This window comes from Glandiceps talaboti, chromosome 6 (assembly GCF_964340395.1).
Source record: "Glandiceps talaboti chromosome 6, keGlaTala1.1, whole genome shotgun sequence".
Classification (NCBI taxonomy): domain Eukaryota; kingdom Metazoa; phylum Hemichordata; class Enteropneusta; family Spengelidae; genus Glandiceps; species Glandiceps talaboti.
In genome coordinates this window covers 9,056,049-9,074,189 of record NC_135554.1, presented here as the reverse complement: position 1 = coordinate 9,074,189, position 18,141 = coordinate 9,056,049, and positions in this window count along the sequence as shown.

The window sequence follows — 18,141 nt, the reverse complement described above, 5'->3', positions numbered from 1 at the left end:
GTTATACATAGAAAAACAGATACAGTGTTGCAGTTTTAAGTGCAAGTCTAGTTTAAAGGAAATATAAGATATAATGACCATTAATTAAAACGTATTAGATAAATGGAACGCTCTTTTATACTGGGTCGTCAGGCCGGCCCTGGAGCACTGCATTTTGTCCTGGAACTTGAAAATGTACATGGGCCAGCACGAATATGACAGCAGAACCGATCTGCTGTAAGTCTACAACTGGTATTTCAAATGAATGTTCTTCAGTGCCTAGTATTAATGGGGAGACCATAGTGGTATCGGTCACCGTTTCTCTCTAGAATTCCTGTTAACTTAGATGGTAAACAGTGATGTCACGTCTGCATATGCTCGAGATTGTTTTCAGTAAAGAGTAAGTAAAACGGCTCACCACTGATGGAAAAACAACAACATGTAAACAAGCAAACGAACAAACAAAAAAAAGAAACAAACAAACACACACACACACACACACACACACACACACACACAATACACACACAAACTAACTTACAAAAACCGAATATCTTTCATATGCAAGTTTTGATGGTGCCCTACACAATTGATGACATTGCGTTTTGGGTCATTGAAAGTTTTTTTTGTACATTCAGTGACCCCGTGTTCGTCATACAGCAAGCATAAATATGTACTATTACAATTCCATATAGTCACTTTATTGCAGTCAGAGTCCCTAGGCCAAACATACAATTACAAACTTACCAAAATATGTTATAGTTCCATTATATTATTTGCTTCTGACCTGACTTTTAAGGAGTGATAAATAAAGTCTCTGTAATTCATTTGTTTGATCAGCTGATAACAGTTTACACAACTGTTATAACGATTCCTTGGTTTCGCGAAACAACTCTCTGATTATGATCGTTGCTTTGAAGTTCGAATAGATATTTGAAACACCAAACAACTTCAAGTGGGATGGGGATTGGGTATTTATTTTGGATTTTAACTTATAAAATAATTTGTATGTATGTATGTATGTATGTATGTAATATGTATGTATGTATGTATGTATGTATGTATGTATGTATGTATGTATGTATGTATGATGGTGAATCTATATCTGTTTATACTAAACCTACCACAGACCCTCCACCAATATATTTGCAGTATGGTTCAGCACATCCTAATAAGTGTAAAGACTGCATTCCCTATTCACAATTACTTCGTTTACGTCGTATTTGTAGTAGCGATTTGGATTTCAGGGAAAGATCTGCTGAATTTTGCACGTACTTCCACCAACGTGGTTATCCAGTGTCGGTTACCAATGCGACTTTACAAAAGATGTCATCTTTGTCTATGGAAGCTTGTATCAAATCACATGATCACAAGAGTAATACCAATCGTCCCGTATTGGCTCTAACATACCATCCCTTTTCCACTACAGTTAAGAACATACTATACACGCATTTTAATATCTTACGTTCTAATAGGTTAACCAATTCATTATTTCGTGAAGCAGCTTGGCGTCGTGATACCAATCTTAGAGATACGGTGGTCCATACATGGATTGGAAGTTAATGCTGGTTTATTTCCATGCAGTCGTACTCGATGTGGCACATGTTGTTTTTGCACATTTTGGCCTCTGATGATAAACTTCCCCTCGGAAAATTTCTTATTGATGTAAACAGTCCTCCAGCAGTTGGCTAAATGACTGTATTGTACTCACTTTATTTCTGTATGTCATTTTTGTATGCTTTACCGTGCTTCCTATGGCATGTTGTTATGCAATAAAGATGATTGAAAGATTGATTATTAATACTAATCATGATTTTGCCCTGAGAACAGTGTGGCTGTTACGAGTAGATTTACTTGTATTAGTACTAACGTAGTATATTACATTAAATGACAGAAATGTGGTGTTTTTTTATATATAGGTCCGACTGTACGTCGTCTTGGTAACCGTTTCGTGGAATATCTCCGTCTTACCAGACAAACGAATCGTAACTATCCCGTATCTATGCATATTATTACCAACGATCATAATGTATCAAATGTCTACTTCAGGAATGTGTAAGGTTTCTGGTGACAAGGATCGATTGATGTTGAAGGAGGAGGAAATCATTTTTTTCGTCTTGGAACACTGAATCCCCATGGAATTATTAGATTATTTCCCTAATATCTAACTACGCTTATTCTATCTTTCAAGCGTGCTCTAAAGGGAACTTCTTTTTGGTGCACATACTTTTAAATATTTTTGTCATACCCTACCGTTGATAAATACTCTCGTGGTGTCGTTCTTTTCCATGTATAGTCGGGTTGTTACCTGCTGTATATCGTGCCTTGATAGCATTGATAAAGAATTTTGATTCGAAACGTCGGATTGTAATTTTTTATTCGGACTGTATAACTGTGGGTGTATGTATGTATGTATGTATGTATGTATGTATGTATGTATGTATGTAATACATGTATGTAATACATGTATGTATGTATGTATGTATGTATGTATGTATGTGTGTGTGTGTGTGTGTGTGTGTGTGTGTGTGTGTGTGTATCTGACTTTGTGCTTGTGTGTCCAGAAAAAAACTCATGTGACAGTAAATACATCTGTTACCAAATGTAACTTCATGTTACGAAACATTTGGAGCGAGTTTTCAATTCTCAGAACTTTCGCTGAAAGGTTTTGATTTTCTATGACAATGTATTTATTTATTTTTTAAATGAGTAGAAATGTATACCCCTGTCTCTTATAAAACCAGGTCTAGGTTCCCTTGATGTGAAGTTATCATTACACACAGTAACAAACAAATCCCGTCTAAGTGGATAATTGTTACCTGTCGTGGTAAGGGGCCGTGTGGAGGCGGGAATTTTTTTCGGCGATGCATGTCGTCGCTGCTGCGTCTGGAATCCACGGACTACTTGGATACCCCTCTCACAAACTTCCCTATCCTAGGTGACTCTCGCAGGTTGTTCCCTCTTAAATTCAGATCACCAAGCTTACCTAGATCTAACATAGCGATGTCGGTAATCTGACTAACTTTTTGTTGGATAGATTATGCGAAACAAGGCATCGGTTGCCGTATATCTCGGTGGATATGTCGGATATTTTGTTTCCAAACACGTTTACTTCGCTAAGGTTGCGGACTTGTGAAAAAGAAACAGAGAATTAGAAAAAGATGCAGCCCAGTTTTACGCACGGTTTTCGAGTACGAACAAAGTTAACATTGTCATTGGCCGTTACCAGATACAGCAAAAGAGACCAGAAATAAATAGTTTGCTTTAGCAGTTATTGAAATAACTTTTACTCATTTCAAAAAGCCTAGAATTTGCTTCAAAGCTATGTCGGATGTTTTAAAACCGAGAGTTGCACGCACAAGTAAATGAAGTAATGTCTGTCTAAGCTACAATAAGTGTAAACGCGTGTGCTTATCATCCAAGTCATAAGAAATTGGTTGACGTGTGCGTTTGTCAAGTACATAGTCGTAACGACCTAACAAAAGGAGAAAAAGGTATCTTTATTTCAGGAACTTCTGTTTAGGTATTGGTAAATAATAAAATCATGTTTTCTTAGCATTCATGTGGTTGTTTTCGTACATCACTCCTTGGCCAGGGGGTTACTTGGCCATATGGTTATTTTAGAACAACATGCAAAAAAGAATGTATAAATTCTAAACAGAAACATGACAAGGTGAACAATTAAAGATGTTATGGTCTAGTGCAGACTCAGTATAATAACAAAGTCACGTATTATATTAAAGCTTATCAGTCACTTTTCATTCTATTCACCCCTTCACATAATGGTATAGTCCCCATCATGCAATTCGTACCGCGTCGATTTCAAATACTGGTGCATTTTCTAAAGTTGTGCCGAGCCTGTTTTACCTCAAGTTTGAGCAGATTTCACGGAGAAACAACAAGCCACTTCTATGACCACGATTATGAACCATAACTGGATACTATTTGGGCCTCACTCAAACCTCACGGGACAGAATATCGACCCGCGACCTGCCATGATCGCTGTGTGTGGCTGGTCAGATCTGACTCTTGACCAAGCCGGCCGGCCATGATCGACCAGCGTGATTGTGAGGTTCTACTTGCAACTTGAATATGGACCGTGCATAATCATGATAATGGTTGTATCAATGCTTGTCTGACCAAATAAGCTGTAACTTAGGGGATGAGGACTGTTGGTATTTGGAATGCAAGAGTTACCGCTTGGATTTTCGGCGATTTTTGATGTAAGTATATATGTATTTTATGCAAATTATGTTTTAACTTAGGCTTGGAGCAGACCATTTTCAATGGGGGTGTAACCTGGTGAATGGTATGCAGATAAGATAAAGTATACAAAATCTTTGATATAGGCAAAACATTAAAAGAATTTTGCAACAACACACAAAATCTGAACATTCAAAAGAAGAGTTATTTTGGAAACAACACAAAATAAATCTATGGACTCACAACACTTACTTGAAATGCAACACTTTCAAGTACATGTAGAGAGTCTGAGAGATACAAATACGTATTGAAATGCTCATTTGAATATACATCCAAATCTGTTAGGGGAACAGCTGATTGTCAGCACCAGATCTGATCCAGTGTTCTCCCCAGGGTTTTCATGTACATGTATTGGGCCTGATATCCTTTAATTTTCGTCAATACGTGATCAGTTGTCCCAATACGCAATCATATTCAATTGTTTAGAGTTCGGTAAATTGCATGTTGACATTCAAACTGATTAAAATCTGATGTAGATGTTGGCTAATCATTCATTGCTATTTCTTCATTATTTTGCCTGGATTGTCCTTCGTGGTACATGTTTACATGTTTATCCTGATCACCTCCTCTACATATACATCTGAGCTGGCACCCATGCCCACACCGTTCTAGCTAGCCCGTGCTGGTAGCCAATCAAAAGTGACCTTACATTAGGATCGAATGAAACTACAAACGGACACGGTCACTACAAAATGACTTTCTCCATGTGCACAAGCACAGGCACCTGACAATGTTCTAAATGTTTCAACTGTAAACAAATTCAGTGATTATATGATATATGATGGTACATGTACCTCTATACATTTCGTCTGAATACATTCGAACATAGCGTTATCATGTAGACTCGTACATACATGTTATAAGGATGAACGCATACTCTGTAATTATTATAGATGCTTGTGAGACAGAACGTCTAGGGGACACACAGACAGTTTATGGTGTACAGTACACAATGCAAAGCAACCAAAATTTTCACGATAAGGACGTTTTTTTTTAGAAATTATTTCTTAAATTTCCCCATTTCTGAGTTCATATAGCACAACTGTGGCAAATATTTCTATGAATCGTTCAATATTTCATGACTACTTTACGTTCGAGGAGAAGAGTACTACAGAGAACACGTACACGTTCGCTGAGATTAACATGAACACTACCCGAGAAACGTGTTCCAATGTAACTAACATGTACATGTAGATAAGACGAAATGCATCTAAACAAGAATTCTTTAATTACTGTACATATAGGGTAATACAGTCACTGAATTGTTTACAGTTCAAATACTTTGTACGTTGTCAGTTGCCTATGTGTACAAGTAATGCCATGTTGTTTGTTGATATTCAATGCATGTGCCCGTGACAATGCCCATAGTACTTTGAAGTAAGACGCAAACTGATTGGCTGTGTGGCTCACTTAGCAGAACGGCGTGGGCATGGGCTCCAGTTCAGGTGTAGAGGAGGCGATCAGAATAAAAATGTAAACATGTACTGCGAAGGTCAATCCAGGCAAAATAACGAAGGTAAGATAACATTAACAATGAACGATCTACATCGGATTTTAATCAGATTGGTTGACGTCCATCTGTCACTCTGTCAGCTGACACCTTTGTTGTTTTCAATGTATATTTGCAACATTTGTATTGATCCTTCAAACATAAGCAGCAAGTAAAACTAAAGAGTTTCTAATTAGTTCAAACGACTATTCAACCCTCTACCACTACCAGACAGATTTAATTGAATTTTGCCGTCACTATTCTTATCAATAGGCATACAATATGCAGGGAATGCCTTTTGAGGCCTACCGCTCGCGCAAATTAAAATCCACGAGTGAGTTTCCACTTGCGTGGGCCCCAGCGAACCTGTACATCAGCAGCCTGATGTTATTTTATATCATTTTTCAGCTACCAGACATCGTGTTAGTCCGAAATTTCGTGATACACGAGACTTACTATACTTCCCTATTGAGGACTTCAAAAACTCGCGATAGTTTGTAACGCCATGGCCACCATATTGGAAAATCCATACTTTCATCGTAGTCATATGATGTACCAGTCTACAATGTCAAACTACAAACTGAAAGTGTTTACAGAGTAAAATTGAACTATATGAAACTGATAATTGGAGATAACATTGTCACTTTATCGAAAGATACATTAGTCTGTTCAACTTTCTTCACAGCATGGGAGTAAACCAACTACGCAAATCGCTCTCGGGTTGAGAGATACTTGGTGTTAGTCATAGAACGAGACACTGAATGCTGACTTCATGTGTTTGTTGAAGTTTTATACTGTACAATGTATCATAGCAAAATGGCATGACATCGTTTGATTTTTTGGTTTTATAGAAAATCTGTCAGTTCCGACATGCTTCTACTGCCAAACCGACGTTATGAATAGGCTGGTTTTGCCTTTGATTTACCGAAAGACTGTACCACAGTGTGAATCATAGTGAATGTGACTACCATTAGCAGGTTTACGCAGGTTATTCCCATCGAAAACAATACTGACGACAAACTTCAATGAAATCAGTCTGGTAGTGGTAGAGGGTTGAATAGTCCTTTGAACTGATTAGAAACTCTTTAGTTTTACTTGTCGCTTATGTGTGAGGGATCAATACAAATGTTGCGAGTATACATTGAAAACAACAAAGGCGTCAGCTGACAGATGAACAGTGCAGTGTCAACGTGCAATTTACCAAAGCAATCTAAGCAATCCAATAGCGTATCGGGACAACTGATCAAGTATCGACGAAAATTAAAGGATATTGGGCCCGATACGTGAAAACCTTCTGGGGAGAACACTGATGCAGATATGCAATGTAGTGTCAGCTGTGGTCAGTTCACACTTCGTCTTTGTAAATAGTCAAGTATTTGTTATTATTGTAATGAATTGTCGTATACATTGTTCTTTTCTCTCAAAAACATTTTTATACTTCATTGTCTTTTAAGTCAGTAGGCTCATGTGGGCAGAAAACTTAGGTGACAATGATGGATCAACACAAGGGGAGAGAGAAAAATGCATGTCAAGTAGTTACTGTACAGTCATTAACCTCCGAGTCAAGGTCGGCAAGTGTGGGTGGCGGTCAGGCCCGACAGCCACTGACTGCCATGAGTTGAACCCTGACTGACAAAGATATGGAGGGGACACGTTAGTCAAAACTACTGGCAGCAATAAACAGTCAAAGCGAGGAATATCTTTGATACATGAAAATATTCCCCCTTCCCCAGAGGATTTTCCCTCCCACAAATGCCTTTTGAGTGCATAGTATAATCTCAAATAGATGATATGGTGATGGTCTGCAGTTTTACTCATATACACACATTTTGTACATGCACATCATGTATAAACAGGATCAAAAATATGTTCTAAATACATAACTACAATGTAGGTTTCTCTCTCATTTGAGCTGAACAATTTACTTGCAAAGGATATTTAGTGAAGTAAAATGTAATTTGTAAGTGATGTTGCATCACTTTTATCATTTTATTGCAAAACCAATGTTTATTTTTTCTTCTGATGAATATATCATCTGACTCAATATTGATGTTTACATTTGATGATAAAATTGTCTTGATGCAACTAATCAAGAGATCTCCACTCCGATTCAGGATCACGTTATTATGAAAAACCTAACATATCATATGATATACAATGTACCTTACCATTCAGTGTTTGACAAGTGAGTTACAGTGCTAAATAAAGTACATTGTAAGCTCAGATTGCATGGGGTAAATAAAGAATCTAAAAGTAAAGAGTCAGGTTGATAAACTTAAAGTATTCTACAATGGATACTTTGCAGAACTTTATAAATGTTACTAAGCAAAGTTACTATAGTATGCACTAACTAATGTGTACTTTGAATATTACTGACAATGTTATTCTTTTTTATTTTTCAGTCAGTGCTGAGCAAGCATCTGGGATGAGAAGTCTGGGAAGAAGAATGAGTTTTTTTAATGGAAATGGTATTTGTAGATGACCAGATTTGTGACAAGGACAGGAGCAATGAATAACAGGGTTTGTTTTATATGAGCACCAAGGTTTAGAGAACAGCATGTTGAAGAGTACTGATGGCGAATAGCACTGGACACCAGAAAATGAGAAAGAGTTGGTTGCTCTCATCAGTATAACCAAATGAACCAACAAGAAATGGCCACACCTACCTTCTCAAAGAACTCTACTAAACTCTACTGAAGTAGAGTGTGCATGTAGCAACTATTAGTGTTGGTACACAGATAGGATATGATGTGAAAGACATTAGGATGTAATGGGTACTAAAATACAATTTGCGAAGAAATTCTAGAGAGTACCATGTACAAGGATGTTAGTTCAAAATCTACCCAGCTATGAACATGGAAGTCCTGTATTCCTGGTATTCATTGTGGCAAGTTTGAGTAATTGTCACTAAGGTACTAAGAATTAGTAGATTTCTACATGTACTTCCAAAAATCGAAAATATGTATTCTATAGCGAGCGTTTCGGGATGAATGTGAGTTGACGGACCAATATGGAAAATTTCATTGATCGATTCCACTGTTTGTGAGGAGTTAGCCAAAAAAATGTTCTACCGTGGGGTTGATGAGCCCAATACACATTGCTACACATTAGCATATCCTATGCCACATGCAACACTTAAAGCCAGCCAGCTGACACTATTAATTTTTTATCTGATTCTTACGTTATGGTATGCTATACATGTACATTTATCCGTATTGGAATCGTTTGTGTTTTAGAACAAGACATCCCCACGGTAGAAATTTTTTCTTGTTAACTCCTCTCACAAATGGTGGAATTGATCAATGAAATTTTCCATGTTTGTCTGTTAACTCACATTCATCCCGAAACACTCGCTATAGGAATACATATTTTCGATTTTTGGAAGTAGAAATCTCACTACATGAATAAGTATTTTCGATTTTGGGAAGCAAAAATCAACATTCTTACCTTGGCGAGTATGACTCAAACTTGTTGCCATATTGAATACACAATGGACACTTGGCACACAAGACTTCCATGTTTGTAGTTATGTAGATTTTTATCTGCAACTATGCATGTGGTACTATATAGAATTCCTCGCAACTTGTATTTTGTACCCTTTACTATATCAATCAGGCTCTTAACTAATATTTGGTACAAATCTACCTAACCCTGGAAATGCCAGTCTCTGTTACACAGCATTACAATAATAATTGCACAATTTATAGCACAAGGGTGTTTACAAATGAAACGAAACATTACGAAAAAAAGGTCTAACAGCTAAATTTTACATGTGCCATAAATAACATACTTTTCAATGTCAATAAATCACCAACATAGTCGAACTGTGTAAAGAGATTTAACATGCAAGTTTCTTTCTACCCATTCAGAAATATCAATATCCTTAGTGGAGTTGTAACAGCTTCAACTTTTCCCCATATTTTCTTTGTAAATATTCTGAAGGGCATTCAATTCACGAAAGTGCTTTCTTCTATCACCTAACATCATTGATTTCTGTACCACTGAAAACAGACATACAGTAAAACATCTCTAATAGTTCTGGTTTGATGTTTTTACAAAACTCTGTACATGTGTGAGTTTTTCTTGAAATGTAAAGATAATGTCTGAGCGTACAAATCAGAGAGAGTTGTTGGCTATTCAGAATACTGTGTGTTACCATGTCTCTTTGTGCACATGTAACCAACTCTATCAATGTTGTAATTGTAAAGTAACTTTTAAGTCAACAATGGATTTTACAGTTACAGACTCTCACTAATGCAACATTACATTGGAAAGAAGTGTATAACATGAATGTTTGGTTGTTATCAATTTGACAACCAATAGTCTGTTGTCAACCCTCATTCTGCATATTTCACCAACTGTATTTGCTTGTGTACACAGATTTGGTTTGAATATTTTATATATACATGTAATACATATAGATTATTTTGAAACCTGAACATAATTTATCATTTGACATTATTATTACATAATAGAAACGTATATCTGACTGTCCAGTATTATTTTTGCAGACTTTCATGATCTTCAGGTGTACATTCTAGGGACTATCATGATTGCAGGTTTGTGGTATCTTTACTTTACCACATGCTATAGAAAATGTATTTAGTTGTGTCAATGTTGCTTTGTCTAGGATGTTGGTAGTATAGTAGTATATAGTTGTATATTTTTTGTCAACAACAGAATATACCAATTTAATGTTGGAGAGAATCATGAAATAGTTTAGTTGATACAAAATAGCACGATATATTTATTTGATTACTAATAAATGTAAGTAGAGAGATTCTCTGTTATCAAGTCTGTATGCATAGTTAACTAGCTAAATCATCTCTGCACTGCAACCTGATTAGTTTTTAGTGAGCAATATGTTGTATCTTATACAAAGATTTTTTTTGGTCAAAAACGGGTCCTCAGTTACAATGAATATACTGATAACAAAGTAGATCTGGTGTACATTTACATACATATAACAATATCAAATCGATACAAAAATGATATTTTACATGATTTTTTTTTTACTTTCCTAAAACATTTGTGAAATATTAGTTATTGTAAACAATTTGGCTTTTGTGTGCACGTTGCACCATTATACCAGTTGTGTAGATTCCCATTTTTATCTACATAATTATAGTCTGGAGTGTTTACATGTAAAATGTAATTGTATTTTGTACAGTGATATTTATCAACAATGTGTCCTCAGCTAGCTACACACTGTACCACCTATATGTTGGAAAGAACAATTTCTATCTACTGACATTTTGGGTTATTCTTCTGTGGAATTTAGTGGGTCAAAGACACATTGAATCCATCTTGGTTCATTTAAAGAACATAAAAAGTGTAAAAACATAGTACCAGTACGTGATATATGGAATATGATGTTACTCCTGTAAAAGAAATGTCAAATTTACTGTTCAACTTTCTTTTATGAATAAAGTTTCCTGTTTGTTATTTCAGAAGTGATTGCAGTGTTAATTAAATTTCCCCTTCCCATATTTGTAAAGATTAAATGTTACATTGTTGTTGTTTACTTGTTTGTTGTTGTTGTTGTTGTTGTTGTTAGCTTCCTTCTTGCTAGCAAAGGTTTATCTGTTTTGTCAAAGTATTAGAATACAAAATACATGTATATGTGCATTTGCCAGTATCCACCATCATAAAGTAATGGAGAACTGAAAGAATCATAATTACAGTTAATTTGAAGATTAGAAGTGAATACGACCAAAAGATGGTGATGTTACCAGCAAAATACAGAAAGATCTTTATTGAATAAGCAGGTTTATAAGCCAATAACCAGGCCCAACCTGTATCCCTAGAAAGCTACCCTATAGCTAGGGCCGGTACCCCGTGGGCGTGCCGTGCATGCTGGGACCGGCCGTGCTAGAATTCTTGTGACCTTTGACCACAACACTGACCTTTGGAGTTGACCTTTTATGCAAATCTTGAACGTTAGCAGGCCTATAACGTGGCGGTACAATGCTGGATATACGTACTACGTATACTCCGTGTACGTTAGTCTGACGAAGATCTACGTTCTATCGGCGATAGTATACGCACTGACACACTTCCTGTCGGCGTTAATATACCGACAACGTACACTAAGCGTACTGGGATGTTCCGTCTATGGTAATATACGCTACGTAGATTTACTGCACACATGTGATCTGCGTTTGTGTATATTCAAGTACATCTCTGTACATGTTAAATCTACGAGTGCGTCGGCACACATATACGCTCAGTAGATCAACTTTTTTGCCCAGTGATGGTTACAGTTGTGCACTTCATCCTTAAACCCTTACTGTGCAGTCACTGCTCCATTCATGGTACAGTAGTATGACTTATTTTTAATACTACTCGCCACAACTATTTTTCTCCGTAATTAAGTTCTCCTCGTAATTTTGGCAAATTATTTTGGTCCGGGTCGTACTCTTGCATTTCATTCTTGAGACCATGGAGGCTCCTCTTCTATACTTCCATGTGCAGGTGTTACGAGTCACAAATCTAAAATATATCCATTTAGGACATTTTGGTAAATTTTCTATATGAACTCTAAATTGAAGTCAAAAAGCATTTAAACTTTGAACATACAGTGACATTCCGTTGCGTAACAACATAGGTCTTTGACATCTCTACATGGGGAGTTTCTGAATTGTTTGTACCAGGTACGATTGAACTGTCAACAAGTTTTATTATGACATGACTATTTTATGGTCTTTGAGATATGAACTTGTATTACTAATCTAGGGAAGGTGATTGGATATTAGATCTCGGATGATGTCTTTCATCATAAGACTTAAGAATACGTCATACTCTAAGAATAGAGATTTTGTGTAAACTTGGAAATGTATTTAAGTTGGGTTTTTAGCCCATCTCGAGAGGAGAGGCGGAGACGGAGATTGGTCATGTAATAAAATCAACCAAGTGGTTAGCTTGGCGTTCGTTGAACCAGATACGTATGTTTCGTTGTGAGTTCTACTCAACACAATCCAAGTCGGTACGGTACCTCGTAGAAGAGATGGTTTGAGAAGAAACTAGTTGGTCGGCTAATTCAACGTTATAGTCTTAAATGGAACAGACTGACGATTGGAACAGCAGTGCGAGTGAGTACTTCCCCGTTTGAACATTTCAATATCGATAAACTGCACAGCAAGCCGATCAACAGCGTTTCAATGGTGGAGAATCCGGGCATTGGCCATGTATCTGGTTCTAGAACTGACATTGTATTCTCCGAAACTAATGAACTCCGAAATGAACGATTGACACTTGAGTAATACACTGTAACAGTTGTATGATTGAACTTGATGGACCGCACCCAGTATGTTCATTTGCCGTAACTACATGTATATGGACACTGATGTATTAATGATTAACGTTTTTTCAACTTACAACACATAATGGGACTTGACCTATTGCCGCCCAAATTTACAGGCGATGAAATAGTGAAGAAATGGCTTTGTAAATTCGATGCTTTTATCAGTTTGAAAGGATACAACGATGGCCAAAGTTTGCATACCTTCACTCTATTGCTCACTGGAGAGGCCGAACGTTGGTTTGTATCATTACCAGAAGAAGTTGCAGTCAACTGGGCTTACGTGCGACAGGCTTTCATAGGGCGTTTTCAAGATGGGGGCCCAAGATGGAAGGTGGACCAAGACTTGCAGAAAATCAAACAAAGTGACGATGAGAATATTGAAGAATATGCGTCTCGTGTAAGGGACATATTGTGTCGTTGTGGTAGAGATATTAATGGTGAGGAAATATTGAGTATTTTTTTGCAGGGGATGAGACGTTCGTTATTTGGACCTGTTGTTCTGAAAGAGCCAACGAGCTTCAGAGAAGCAGTGAATTTTGCACGTTTAGCAGAAATGGTACAGGATTTGGATGGTCAAGGGAAAATGGGAGTGGAAAAGTCAACATCGGATCCAGGGGCCAGCGACCGTGACATCCTTCAGCAAACATGTGACTCTCTTACTGACGCACTCAACTTGAATACCCGTCTACATGAGCAGCTTATTTCGAAGATGACATCACAAGACAAGCCAAACAGGGACGATCAACATTTCACAAGTCATGCGGTAAGACAGAACACTTTCAAATCTGATCCATACTCTCGAGAACTTAAGAATAATAGAAATGGACCAACTTATGGAGGTCAACAGATCAGATCAGGTGAACCAGTATGTCGATTATGTAACAAGCCAGGACACACTAGCCCTTCATGTGTAATGCACAGTGATCGTCAGTTAAATAGTAATACATGTAATGCTAACTTGTCTATTAATTCACCTACGCTTAGCAGTATTAGTACAGATAAGATGCATAATAGCAATTTGATTAATGTTAGGATTTATGGTAAGAATGTTAATGCTTTGGTCGATACAGGTTCTTCAGTTACAGTAGTTACGAGTAAATTATTGAAGGAAATACCAGAACTTAGACGTGTACAAATAGTAAAGTCTTCTCATGATTATATAACAGTAGCTTCAGGTGGTAGGTTACCAGTTCGAGGTTCAATTAATATTCCGGCTATTATAAATAATCGTAGTGTCCTTATGCCAGCTCACCCTGTAGACAATCTTAATAAGCCACTAATCATAGGTGTCGATTTCATGAAAATGCATAGAGCGATTATAGATATGGCCAAGAATAAATTACGTCTTCGTTCGAAGCTATTTATGCGATCAGCTGACAAATATTTAATTCCCGCGAAATCAGAATGTATTATATCTGCGCGGCTTCCATCTCACGTTGGTGATGGAATACTTGGCACCACGCCTAATATTAAATCTTTGTGTCACCTCGGCTTAGTAACAGCGCGTGTACTGGCTAAAACTGAGAATGATTTAGTTCCAATTAGAATTGCAAATGCAAGCGACAATGATGTTACTTTGAGGAGAATACAAGGCTAGGTGTTTTTAAACCACTGTCTGAAGATGATCAATTGCATAATATTGACTTGGCCGCTAATCGGATATAACTAAAGTGTGTTCACCGATTCTTACATACAAAATTGTTGTCATAACTCATAATTGTAAACCTTGTATCCAACCACATCGTGTACTTACTTTTACCTTTTCCTTTCATCCTTGGAGTTGCTTTGATGAATATTCTGTTTGATAGAGTTTACTTAGTATATTTTTGTTAGGGTTCTTTACTATAGTATGTTTGAGTGCACAGTATGATTGAGTGAGTGTTTGTACAGTCAGGCCTGACGCTGAATAATTGTGATGTTATGATCGGGAAATATTCGTTTATTGGCAACTCATCAGACATAAAACTCTTTAAAGGTAATTTGTTTATTTTCATCTGCGTGTGTATTATTTCATAATATTTCAATACATTAGTTCCAACGTCTTAATGATCAGAGGCGCATGTGTTCCTTTTCATGATTCTAGCTTCCATTTCATTTATGTGTTTGTTCATTTCATGCTTTCATATGTCTGCTGAACTTCAAGTGAAATAGAGTTGTTCATTTGTTGTTGTTTTTTCATTTGTGGCAATACTGTTTATTTGTTGAGCTCAATATCTTGAGTATGTTTACCACCTCTATGTGAAGAAGGTTCCCTTTGTTTGATAGTTTGATTTGGATTATTTGGTTATATCTGTCGACAAAGTTTCAAGTTCAAATAATTATTATTCTTTGTTAGATAGCGGATGTGTTTCAATTAGGTGCTGACAGGTATATAATAGTTTAGAGTTACGTTAAAGTTGGCATTTCGACTGTTTTAGAGTACTACCGACTTACATTTACAGTCAGAAGGTTCCTTGGCAAACCATTTCAGTCCTGGACGCAGGACAATGTTATATTGTTTACCTAGGGACAAGCATGCATTCTTTCTGTAGATTGGTTAGTTTACGTTTGTTTACTCTTCTCAAGAATAATACGCAGTGTTCTCCCCAGGATTTTGTCACAAGAGGGGGGAATTGTTGCTGAGCGAAGCGAAGCACTGCGTGCGTTTTGCGCACGCTTGTGGGTGGTCAGGAGGGGGGTGTCCCCCCTCCTGCCTAGGAACTTTTGCAATTTGCATCTTGAAATGGTGGCTTTTGCCTTTTGGTGGCACTTTATTTAGCCATTTTAACCCACTTCAATCATGTGAAGTGTCAAAGTGTCAAAGTGAGTTTTGATATCTTAATGTTTAAATAGTGACAGAATTTAGCCAAATTTACCTGTGTCAAAAAAATAGTTTTTTAATAGTTTGTCCTAAATAGTTACTCAAATAGCTCATTTTAACACAAATGCTGAAAGAGTGTAACAAAACAAAATCTTCAACTTTCTGTAAAAAATTGCAGCAAATTTCAAGATGTTTCAGGACAGTTGTAGTGTTTACTACAAAACGAAATCCATTTTCAAGAGCTTCATTGCATCATCACCATACCACTACCAAAACAAACAAAAGTCAAACACAAGGGTGAAGATAACTTTGCCTTTATGCATAACAGCTGAGTAACTTGTCTCACTTCTGTGAGAATTCTCCTGTCTTTGTAATTTCCCCATTGGTGACTGCTTGTTCAAAGTAAACGGTGTCAGATTTGGTCCATCTATTGATATTCCCATAGTGATTCAATTCGTCTACATGTACTCTTTTCTAGTTGACTTCTCATTAAATTTATCATTTAATTCCCGGACTTGAGAACTGCTCAGAATGACGGACCAGTATTTGCGGTGACGCAAAACCATGCGTATTATACCGTACGCAATGGAAATTAATTTTTTATGCATATTTGATCGAACGATCCGTATCCTATACGCAACGAATTTTGTTACATTTGCCATACCCCTCGACTGACGATCGTACTATACTGAGTGAGAGTCGATTGTTTTTATTTTGATACATAATTATAGACCACTAACGAACTTGTACCCTGGCTCTGTTACAGTCAATGTAAAAAAGACGCAACACTAATGTTGCAATTTTTGTTGCCATTGTTGTGTCTAACTGGAAAATTAATAGTACATGCCAAACACAGCTGCACATGTTCAAATGGACACTCAATACGTCACGCTCCCACGTCAAAAAAAACTCACACTGTAAGACATGCCTCGCCATGATATAGTTCTCTTCAGCATGTTCAGTTTTTTTTACGAAAACAAAAATAGTCGGTGACAATACGGCATGGCAGTTTCAGTTAGCACAGGTCTTTTTTGAAAGAAGGCGAAACCGCTTCGTGTCACTATGGGTGGTAATGAAGTCAATCAAAAGAAAATGAAATAAAACGAATCGGAATACATAGTTTTCAAGTGGGACAGGTATCCGACAAAACTTTCTGCTACGACGACTCACTAAGATTTTGAAAGGTCAAAGATTGTACTATGACGACACATGCAACGTCCGAACTATTAAACTAAAGGGAAGGGACAGAGGGGAACTTAGCGTTCAACTTCAATACTGACGTAGCCATGGAAAATCTTACTTGCGTGTTTTTATATTAAGAGAAGCAATTCATAGACACAGCGACTCTGAAAACCATAGATTTTGTAGTACATTTAGTGTACACGTAAAAACAGACCGTTCCGAGACTTTTGTCACGGCCCACCTATCCATGAACAATGGAATCGCCCACATTGACACCACGTGTTTATCTGTGTTGAGGCCATCGCATCTCACCCGATATCTCCGTAAGTTCGATCGTGGTTCGATGGGTACGAAAATATTAGCCCATTTTCGTTTCGATTACAATTCAATAAATAGTTAAGGAACTAGAATGTACCATTTTGTTCATTTTAGTGACATATTATTTAGTATCATCTAAGTAGTGTCGGTGAACAACACATGCCTTTCAAAGTTTCGCATTTCATTTTGTTTTTGTACCGTAAACTCGAGAAAGTGTGTGTTTACATGCAAACAATCCCACGATCTGAGTTCAAGTTCGCCCTGAAAAGGGCCGACGTGTAAAATATTCCGTGTACCTCCTGATCTTCATTGAGCTAAATGACGGAGGAAAGACATGTTGACTGTTTGAAAGCTATAGAATGAATGACAAGTTTGATGAAAGTATGCGTGAATGTGATTCGCACGAAGTTTGACATCAGTGACAGTAGCCTCTTTACCGAGATATTTGACTTTCCAAAATGGCGACCATGAGATCGTAGCGAAACCGCGAGAGAAGTAAATCGTTTTGCCCCGTTTGTTGAAAAAATATTCAATTCATTTTTTTTTCGTCAAAACTTACAAGGGGGCGCCAAGAATTTACAAGAGGGCGCGGCGCCCCTGTTACCTTGTTCAGGGAGAACACTGCCGTATTATATGTGACACACAGTGAAGTGGGTTAAATAATATTACGAAATACATATTGCGATAGGGCCCTCTGACACTCCATAGGTTATTTACAGAGTGTTTATGGGTTGACACAGTCCATTGACATTTGCACATTACTTAGTGTGATATAGATATGTATTTAATGACGTAGCTATTGACGTT